The sequence below is a fragment of the Rhagoletis pomonella genome, unplaced genomic scaffold, assembly GCF_013731165.1.
Source record: "Rhagoletis pomonella isolate Grant_MI unplaced genomic scaffold, Rhpom_1.0 Rhpom_scaffold_00080, whole genome shotgun sequence".
NCBI lineage: Eukaryota > Metazoa > Arthropoda > Insecta > Diptera > Tephritidae > Rhagoletis > Rhagoletis pomonella.
The window spans coordinates 143,223-153,698 of NW_023458634.1; positions in this window are offsets into that span (position 1 = coordinate 143,223).

Here is a 10,476-nt window from a genome sequence, read left to right on the forward strand (position 1 = left end):
ATTGTAGTGCAAAAATATTCTCCTCATACTTATCGCGAATGTAGTGGTAGCGCACATCAATATGTTTCGTTCTTTTGTGAAACTCGGGATTCTTTATAAGTCGAATGGCGCTTTGGTTGTCAACACAAAATACCGTCATATCGGGACCACCAAGACCAAGCCAAAAGCGCCTGAGCCACACCAGCTCTTTTACTGCACAAGAAGCAGCAATGTACTCGGCTTCTGTAGTCGATAGAGATACACACTTCTGCCGTTCTGAGCACCAGCTCACTATGCCATCGCCGACCATGAACACAAAACCTGATGTTGACTTTCGTGTCTGGACATCACCAGCGTAGTCTGCATCACTGTAACCACGTAATTCAAGGTCACTGTTGCTGTTGTAAAAGATACCCATGCTCGTCGTGCCATTGAGGTACCGCAATATTCGCTTCACTGCTTTAGTGTGCGCTGCCGCCGGCTTTTCAAGGTACCGACTCACATTTGACACGGCAAAGGCTATATCCGGCCTTGTAGCCACCGCCAGATACATAAGACTACCAACTGCCTCTCTGTAGGGAAACTTTATCGGATCACCATCATTTTTGCCAAAATCACTCAAATTGTTGGAACTGTCAGCAGGTGTGACTGCAATAGAAGAATTTTGCATATTAAACCTAGCAATTACCTTATTGGCATAAGCCTTTTGACCAATGAAAATTGAACCATCAGCGTCACGCTGAATTTCAAGTCCTAAAAATAACTTTGCTGCGAAGAATTTTACTTTAAACTCTTCCTGTAGATGTTTCATGAGCCCCGTAATGAGCTCACTATTTGTTGCTGCAACTAGACCATCATCAATGTAGATAGCCAAAATCAAACACCCATCTTTAGTGGTGCGCGTAAAAACACATGAATCGTGCTTTGACATCTCGAGCCCAAAATGTTGAAGAAAATCTGTAAACGTCTTATTCCAGCACCGTGATGCTTGCTTAAGCCCGTATAAGCTTTTCATCAGTTTGCATACACGACCACTTCCGTCGTCATACCCCTTCGGCTGCTGCATAAAAACATTCTCGCTAAGATCGCCGTATAAAAATGCCGTCTTTACGTCAAATTGCATAAGATGCATTTTACGAACTGCTGCCATAGCCAAATGCAACGAATCGAAGTAAATCTCGCCACTGGACTAAAAGTTTCCTCGTAGTCAACGCCATGCACTTGGGTAAAACCCCTCGCAACCAAACGCGCTTTATAGCGGTCAACTTTTCCTTCGGCATCTTGTTTGAGCTTATAAACCCATTTGTTATCAATGATTTTCTGACCTGGCGGTCTTTCAACCAGTGTCCACGTTCCATTTTCGATCAATGAGTCGAATTCGTCATCCATAGCTTGCTTCCATTTTCCGCAATCGTCCGACTGCATAGCCTCTGCATATGATTTCGGCTCCTCGCATATCACAATAGCCGCTGTATGTTGTGAAGTTGTTCTGCTGCGTAGACGACGAGCTATGCAGCTCTCATCGTTGTTATTTTTGTAGTTGTTTTCATTTACCGTGTCATAAAATACGTCGTCGTCAACAAACTCAACATCGTCATCTCGCTTATCTTCCTCTTCTTCACACTTCACAACATCATGCAAGTTTTCAAAACATTGTTCTTGCGATCCATCTGTTTGCAATTTCAAAGTCACTGCCTCTGGAAGAAACTGCACATCACACGAAATTTCAACTTTTCGATGTTCTGGGTTCCAAACTCTAAATGCTTTGTGGTTGTCAGCATAGCCGATGAAAATTCCTTTCCACGATTTAGCATCCAACTTGCGCCGCTTTTCTTTAGGTATATGTACATAAACTTCTTCACCAAAACTTCGCAAATGCTTAAATTTTGCTGGCTCCCCATACCATAACTCATGTGGAGTTTTTAGCGCCACCGTACTGGTTCCAGTACGATTTAAAACGTATACTACCGTATTGACGGCTTCTGCCCAAAATTTAAGCTGCATTTCTTTTGCGTAAAGCATTGTGCGCGCTAGTTCCATCACTGTTCGCATTTCTCGCTCCGCACCACCGTTTTGTTGCGGGGTGTACGGCACCGTTCGTTCATGTTTAACTCCAAACTGGTTAAAAATCTTAGCCAACTCGTCGTTGACAAATTCAAGCCCATTATCTGTTCGCATTCGCTTAATTACATGCTGATCAATTTTTTCAGCTTGCATCAAAAAACTTTTGATAGCACTAGGTGCTTCTGATTTTTCTTTCATGAAGTACACGAAACGTAAATGCGAATAATCATCTTTAATAAGTAAAAAATACCTAGTACCGCCGATGGATTTTTCTTGCATTGGGCCGCATACATCTGCAAAACAGAGTTCTCCACAGCCTTTTGACTTTACTTCACGCGATTTAAAGCTGCCTCTATGTTGTTTGCCCAGAATACATCCTTCACATGTAAATTCCTCATCAATGAAATTCGCATTTACGCTCTTGAGAAATTGCCTAACATGTGCCGCATTCTGATGACCCATTCGATCATGCCATGTACGCAAAGATAACTTTTCATTTGCTGCAATATTTGCCATAGTACTTTCCGGAACCTTTATCAGCATATGAAACAATTTTTCATGACGCACTCCCACTGCTACGGTGCTTCCGTCCTTTCTGACGAACTTGCAGTTACCGCTATCCGACCGAAAATGAAATCCACGATCTAGCGCCTTTGTTTGTGAAAACAAATTGTAGTGAATGTCCGGCACATAAAGCACGTTAGTCAAAACTTTCTGCACCCATTCTTGCCCGTCGTTAACTAAAACATTAATGTCACCTTTACCTGCTGCTTTAATAGCACGCCCATCGCCAACTCTGACGATATCATTGTAGTGTTCAAATGTGACGAACCAATCGCGTCGGTTGCTCATGTGATCCGTTGCCCCTGAATCAAGCATCCAGCTCTCTTGCTTACCGCTTACATTTGCTCCACACACCAGCGCTTCGACATTTTTATGTTGAGTCTCATTCTTTGCCGATTTAGCCACTTGCGGACAGTCCCGTTTAAAATGTTCTTTTGAACCACATTTAAAACATCCGCCCTTTGTTGTTGTTTTTCTGTTATTATTCTGATGCTTCTTGGTTTTTGGCCGGCTCTGGTGCCTGGCTACAAAAGCCTCTGCTTTGACTTTTTCTTGAGCACTCAAACGAATTTCTTCAGCCATGAGTCTGGCTCTCAAATTATTTAGATTCTGATCTGCTGGCCGCACCGATTCCCAAGCACTATGGAAATGATTGTATTCCGCCGGTAATGAAATTAAAACTTTCGTCATAATCATCGAGTCTGATATGATTTCGCCCTGATCACGAAGATGCTGCACAATTTCCATTAGCTTCGACAAAAAAAGTCGCAATATCATCTTCTGGATCTTTCGAGTAGCTGTAATATTTCTGCAACAAAAACAATACGCTCGCTGTTGATGTTTGTTCGTATACACTTTTGAGTGTATCCCACATGCTCTTCGCAGAAGCACAGTTAAGAATTTGCAGAAGCGGTTGTTTTCCCAATGCTGTACTTATTGTCCGGCGAGCTTTGGCATCAAGTTTACGCCAACTCTTCTGTTCCTGCTCACCTGCGCTAGGCAATAACTCTTCTCCGTTGACCACACCAAACATTTCGCCAGCTTCCAAAATTTGCACCATTTGGAATTTCCATGTCAGCCACTGTGAACTATCTTGAAGTTTCTCAATTTTTATTTCGCTTTCCGAAGACATTACTTCAATTAAAATATTTCTTTATTATATTAAAAAAAACGAAACTTCTACTTGCTGGTATGAATATACAAAATGTCCAACTATTTGCTTTTATCAATATTAAAACACTTAACAATTTTCCGCGCAGTGGAACCGTGCCTGGGCCCATAACCTTTTAAACAAAACGCGTTATTTTGATATGTACAAAGCAATTCAGTTTTTATTTAGAAATAACAAATGTAATCAGATCCGCAAAGCCTGCTTGCAAAAGGAAGTTTTTAGAAGTGACTGGATGAGTGAAATGTGACAGAAGGTCTATATAAATAAAATAGGGTTACCATGTAACTAAAATATACAAATTATTTCAACATACCTTAAGTCACTTTATGGCTCTATTCCAAATCGAGTTTTTGAAGTAATTGTAAAGAATGGTGGTCATACACATTATTAAATAAAACAAATAACAGTTTGCAACCAAAACGTCTTTTTATCTTAATATTTTCCTCTGCGGCCTTAATCAAGTGAATCAAAAATTATCACTTGTTCTCGTATTTGCTGAAGCAAAGTAGGTTTTACTTTACAACTACCATCGAGAGAAGAGGATTTTTTAGCAATAACTTTTCTTAGAACATAATTGAATGATTGGCAAAAAAAAAATTTTTTCGACGACCCTGAAAAGAAATTTGACACAAAAACAAAAGAAAAATATTTGGCCTTAGTCAAGTGAGAGGGAGTGTATCTCTCGCTCATAGGGAAAGCACTTATTGAATTTTGTTTTTCGTTTTGCGCATGCATTTTCTTTTTACTTCAAAATTTCAATACTTCACACAAATTAAAAAAACGTTTTTCTCGATAGGGCAATGCTGAAATCACACGCTTTATATCCTTTTAAATAAGTTTATTTTAATTCCTTAAATTAGAAATTCGCTAGAAATGTAAATACATAATTAATTCCAAATGTCAATTCTTGACTATATCCGCTTAATTCACAGAACATGCTTTTCATGTGAGCGTTTTCAAAATATCTAATTAATTTGTATGTAAAAAATCCCATAGTGATACACGAAACACAAATATATTTAAATAAATCAGTTTCTACCTACCGATTATCTTTTGACTTACGGATTCCTAGAAACACACCACTCTTGTAAGACACAAAACTCCGCGACAAACGTTTAACCTCGTTTGTATCTATGTTCAAGACCGTTTTCAATATGTGCGAACGACACTAATTACTATTTCAGTTGAAAAAAATATCAATAACGAAAAATAAACACTGTCATATGCTGATGCCGTTGAAAAGCAAAATTATATTCAAAAGAATTTGGTGCAAAGTAAATTTTGTTTGCAAAAATTGGTATATCTTTTTTGTCCACATTCCAGTTTTGATAAAATATAGCCTATGTTACGTCCTGTCTAGATACCAGTGAAGGCATAAAACGATTTCACAGAAGGCCAAATGCGAAAGATTGAAAATCCGAAGAAAACATAAATTGGTCTTGGAAAGACATGTCGTCAGCCATACCCCTGCATTCAGCCGGACCAAGAGCCTGCACCCATTTGCTTAAGCATTGATTTCCGCTTCCATGTCAGTCGTTCGTGGCGAAATGGTGCCAAAAGCTTAAGTTTGAAGATGGTGTCTTGAGTTTTTCATTGAGCGTAATGCGCAGCGCAAGTGACATGTCAGTGGGTGACAAACTTTGTATTTTAGCTTTCGATGAAATGAAATTGAAGCCTGCTTATGAGTACGATTCGCTCACAGACACCGTTCGAAAGCCAAGCAACTATGTGCAAGTGGTCATTGCTCGGGGACTTAAGCGCTCTTGGAAGCAACATATTTGCGCATACGACTGTAGGATGACGAAATCAATTCTGTTAACTTGATTGAACATCTCCAAGAGATATGCTATCCTGTTGTGGGGGTTGTTTCGGATATGGGAGGAGGGAATTTAGCCCTTTGGAAAGAGCTTAATGTTTCAAACGGTATGTGAATCATTTTTCGAACTCTTTCATTCAGTACATTTATAGCTTTGTATACCTTTTAGAGCAAACATGGTTTTCGAATCCCACAACTGACGGCAAGGTTTTTGTTTTTGCCGATGTACCACATTTGCTTAAGCTTTTGCGGAATCATTACAACGATAATGGGCTTGTATTTCAAAACGTTCTGTTGTCGTCCCGGAGCATTTCCGACTTGCTAGTACATACATCGATCTCGGATGTATCCATAAGCCATAAAATTTCAAACCGCCATCTAACAGCAGCGCTGCCAGGTTGACGTTTTTAACGTCATTTGGACGTTTTTTGTATCTTGACGTGACGTTTTTTAACTTCCCAGTAATTTTTTTCGGTTACTAAATCTTTTTTTTATTTTTTTATTTTCTTAATAAATCTTAACACACTTTGTTTTTTGCAGCACCTTCTTCAAAAGATATTTGTCCTTCGGACACAAATGACTTAAATACGATGCATACCAAGCGTACGGTCATTTTTTTTTTGGATTATTGGACTAAGGATCCCGCGTTCAAAGGCTGGTTTTGTAAACACTTGAGGTTACGAGGCTTATTGCAATGTTTGCAAGTGCAAATTAAAAGCCAAATCAGGAAACACGCACGCTCGTAAAAGCACCAAAAAAGCTGTAACAGCATAAAAAGTCAGAAAAAATAGGCGACTTTTTTAAGACTTCATTGAAAATGTAATGAACGCAAAGAAGGCTGAAATATTGCTATGCTCCTTCTTAGCAGAACGTAATTTAGCATTTTCGACAATCGACCACCTAACCAAATGTCTACAAAAGAAAAAAAATATTAAAAACAACGCGATTCTTTAGAAACTTAAAACTTGCACATTATTACCCTGGAAAATAATGGGCTATCAAACTGCATACTCAAAAAAACTCTTAAAAATCCGAATAAAAACTCGAAAATTTAGCTGAAACTTTGCAGATTTTTTATAATTTTTGCACAAAGTTTGAAACGTGGATTTATATTTTGTTTGTTATACAATCAGCTTGGCTTTTATGGAAAAATAATAAACATTAAATAAACAAAAGAAAGACAGCCACAATCGATCAAAATATTGATGACTTAATCAGCTGATAAAAAGTGTACATATAAAATGGTATTTATTTTAACAATCTCAAACCAGTTTACAATGAATTTTAAATGTGCTCTGTCGAAATGACATTTTAATACACCTTACATATATACTTATATATGTACCTTTGTATACAATAAAAGTTTAGTAAGAACTATCCTCTGTGCATACATTTGAAAAAGACGTTTTTGGGCAGGAAATTACGTTTTTTCCGACCAAGAGTGACGTTTTCTCATGCCGAAGACCTGGCAACACTGCCTAACAGTCCACCATGCTGAACGACAAAAAGTCAAACTTGCTGCGCAACTTCTTTCGCATAGACAAGCTAGCGCTTTACGTCGTTGTTTTAGTTTAGGACTTGGCGTATACATGGCATGCAAAACAGCGGACTACTTTGAAATCGTCAACGATTGGTTTGATTTACTAAATTCGAAACTCACAACGATGCAGATATTTCCATCCACCAAACCGTTTGGAATGTGTTTGTCGGAGCAGCTGGAAATCATTTCCAAAATGGACAACTGCATGCAGCACACGCCGGCTTTTGGGAAAAATAGTTTGTTACCTTTCCAAAAAGGTGTGTTAATGACAAACGAATCGTTGAGGGGTTTATATCAGTATGTACAGGAAAGGTATGGTATAGAATACATCGTAACGTACCGGCTAAACCAGGATGTTGTGGAAAATTTTTTCGGGGCAATGCGTGCGAAAGGAGGGCTACATGATAACCCCACCCCCATGCAGTTTAAATACCGACTGCGGAAATATCTTCTAGGTGAATATATATATTTTTTAAACCAGTTTATTTATGTATTCATACATTTACATACTTCGCGACTTTCTTATATTGTGTTAAAATAGCACGGAATACGGAAGCCCTCTCAGCACGCGGCAATGTAGAAGCTGATAATACGCAGTGGCTGGACTTCGACGCCTTATACGATCAAAGCAGCTTTATAGGCGAACACGAGGACGCTAGTGGCGAAGATCGTTTAGTTGAATCGGAAATGCAGTATATCGAGGTTTTACACGAAGACGCGCTAGAGTATGTTGCGGGGTACATAATCCGCAAGCTTGGTCTCTCAGAGCACGTTAGCCAAGAGCCATCTTTTACTTGGGTTGACCAAATCTCAAGAGGAGCACTTTTAAAACCCTCAAGAGAATTTTTAAACAAAATTAAGGAGCTTGAACAAGTGTTTTATTCCTTTAACGGGACGTTGCTAAAAACGAGTTCAAGCTTCCTTTCAAACTTGTTAAAAAGCAGCGAAACTAGCGATCTCAGCTGTGATATAAAAAAAAATTTTTTCAAAAGTCGGATGTACTTTCGTATAAAGTCGCTTAATAAATTATTAAAGCATTAGTTTAGTCGGGTAAGTAAAATGCAAAAGATTAAGTCATTCAGTACATGGCACTAAAAATCCTTCATCCACCAGAGTGCTGCACAGTGGTTCAGTTGTAAGGAGCAACGTTCGAAACTCGTTTTCTCGGAAACTAAATGACGTTTCGCAATAACATTTGGTACATTTTTTACTAATTTTCCAGGCTAGATGGCTGGTGAAAATGGATGAAATCGGATTAAAACTGTCCAATATTTTTGGAAAATACGAAAACCACGATATTTAGGTAACTACTGCAGCAAAATTACTATAATTACATCGGACTATAACCACGCTGACCTCCCATGTACTGGCCTTTTCCAAAGATACAAATTCTACAATATTTTACTATACTTATATATATATATATTTTTTTTTTTTTTTCCACTGCTGTACCACTCAGGGGATACCAGAACTCAAACACTTCATTCCTTGAAAAGGATCAGATGTATGAATTACCTGTTAGTAAATAAAAAAAGTAATTTTTCTTAACATGCTTTCATTAGTTGTTAAAAAACTAAGAAGTTAAATATACGGAACAATTTATTAATATGAACCAAACCGAACCAAAAATACGGTGTTTCAAATATCTCGACACCTGCGCCACCTAGCGGATTAGTTCAAGTTTCATATTGCATTGTCATCGGGTTCTGAGCTAAGTTTGCAGTTTCAAATCTCTATCTGATCGGGAAGTTGGTTAAAATGGATTTCAAGATTTTATTACATAGGTTAAAGTAAATAAAAGCTTCTAAAAAATATATATGTATTTAGCTTAAGGTTCGGCTAGTATGTATTGTGCTTTGTGATTTGCTAAAGTAGTTTAAATATAAAAAATGTTCCTAACGCAAATCTAACTTTAACATAAAAATCGTCTCACTTAATAAATCGTTGAAGAATTAGTGCAAAAGATTATATTATTCAATACATTGCATACAAATTGTTTCATTTTTTGTTGTAGTATATATTCCATAAGGTAACGAAAAAGTAGGAAGTCTACTACTATTTCTTAAATGAGCTTCATTTATTCCCCGATTCTCGCGTACTTCCAGAATAGAACATTGAACTAAGGGCGTACAAGTTGGCGCTGTCACAACGTACAACAGCTTGTATTATTGCATCATGATCATGGCCGACATCTATACCTACTCGGCTACAGCATAGGAAAACAAATGCGACAAAGAAAATTCTAAAAAAGCAACGATCATTTGCATAATTGGCAGGGTTGCAAAATCAGTACCTTTAGTTGCATTTGTATTTCTTACGCAACTTTTTTAACTTATTACACTGTACAGCACTTGGCTGGGTATTGGACCAAACCAATTTTTTTTTTAGGAGACTGAGTCATAAGTAAAAAAAGTAGTTTCTTCGTTTTTCGAAGTTAGCCTCCGAAATCGAGATATGGGACTTCGAAGTTCGAAATTGGACCTTTGGTAAAAAATTATTCTTAATTATTACATGTACAAAGCAAAAAAATTAAAAATACAGACGTGGTCCGCTCTTATTTATATGGTATATAAATTTTTTTGTGAAAACTTATATTACAGGTGCTATAACGGGTCAAAGGTCAGATCTTAGAAAAATTAAAATCTTTATATTTCAGAAAGTTTTGAACTGATTTTAAAAAAAATTCGTATCGTTGTAAAGGTGATCTAACCCCCTTTCTTGTGATATGCGTATTTGTCTAATTCGTATATAAAAATTTGAGAAAAAAACACATTTAAATGAAAAAAAAAATGAATATTTTTTGTATAAAAAAAATATTAAACAAAAAAATTACTAACCGATTTTTAAAAAAATGGTAAAGTTGTAAAGGCGATTAAACTCCCTTTCTTCTTATATGCATATTGTTTGTATAAAAGAAAATATTAAACAAAAGAATTACTATCCGATTTTTAAAAAATTGGTACTGTTGTAAAGGCGATTAAACTCCTGTTATTCTTTATTCATCGGCGCAACGCTTGAGCAAGATTTGGATGCACGTTCGCACTGATGATTAATTTAATGAAAAGAAATTAAAATCTTGGTATTAGTATAACTAAAAATTATAGTGTTTATTCACTTAAGTAATTTGTATATATATATATATATATATATATATATATATATGTACATATATTTGAAATGCAGATTACCTTGAAATACAAAAGCTGAGCTTGGTGGCTGGATGACGTCCTCTTCTTCGGATACTCGCAAAAGAAGTAAGTAAACCGTTCTTGATTTTAGTTACGGTTGCTTGTCAAACTGTTTATTTGACGAAAGTTTGATTATTGCAGATTTAACAGAGTA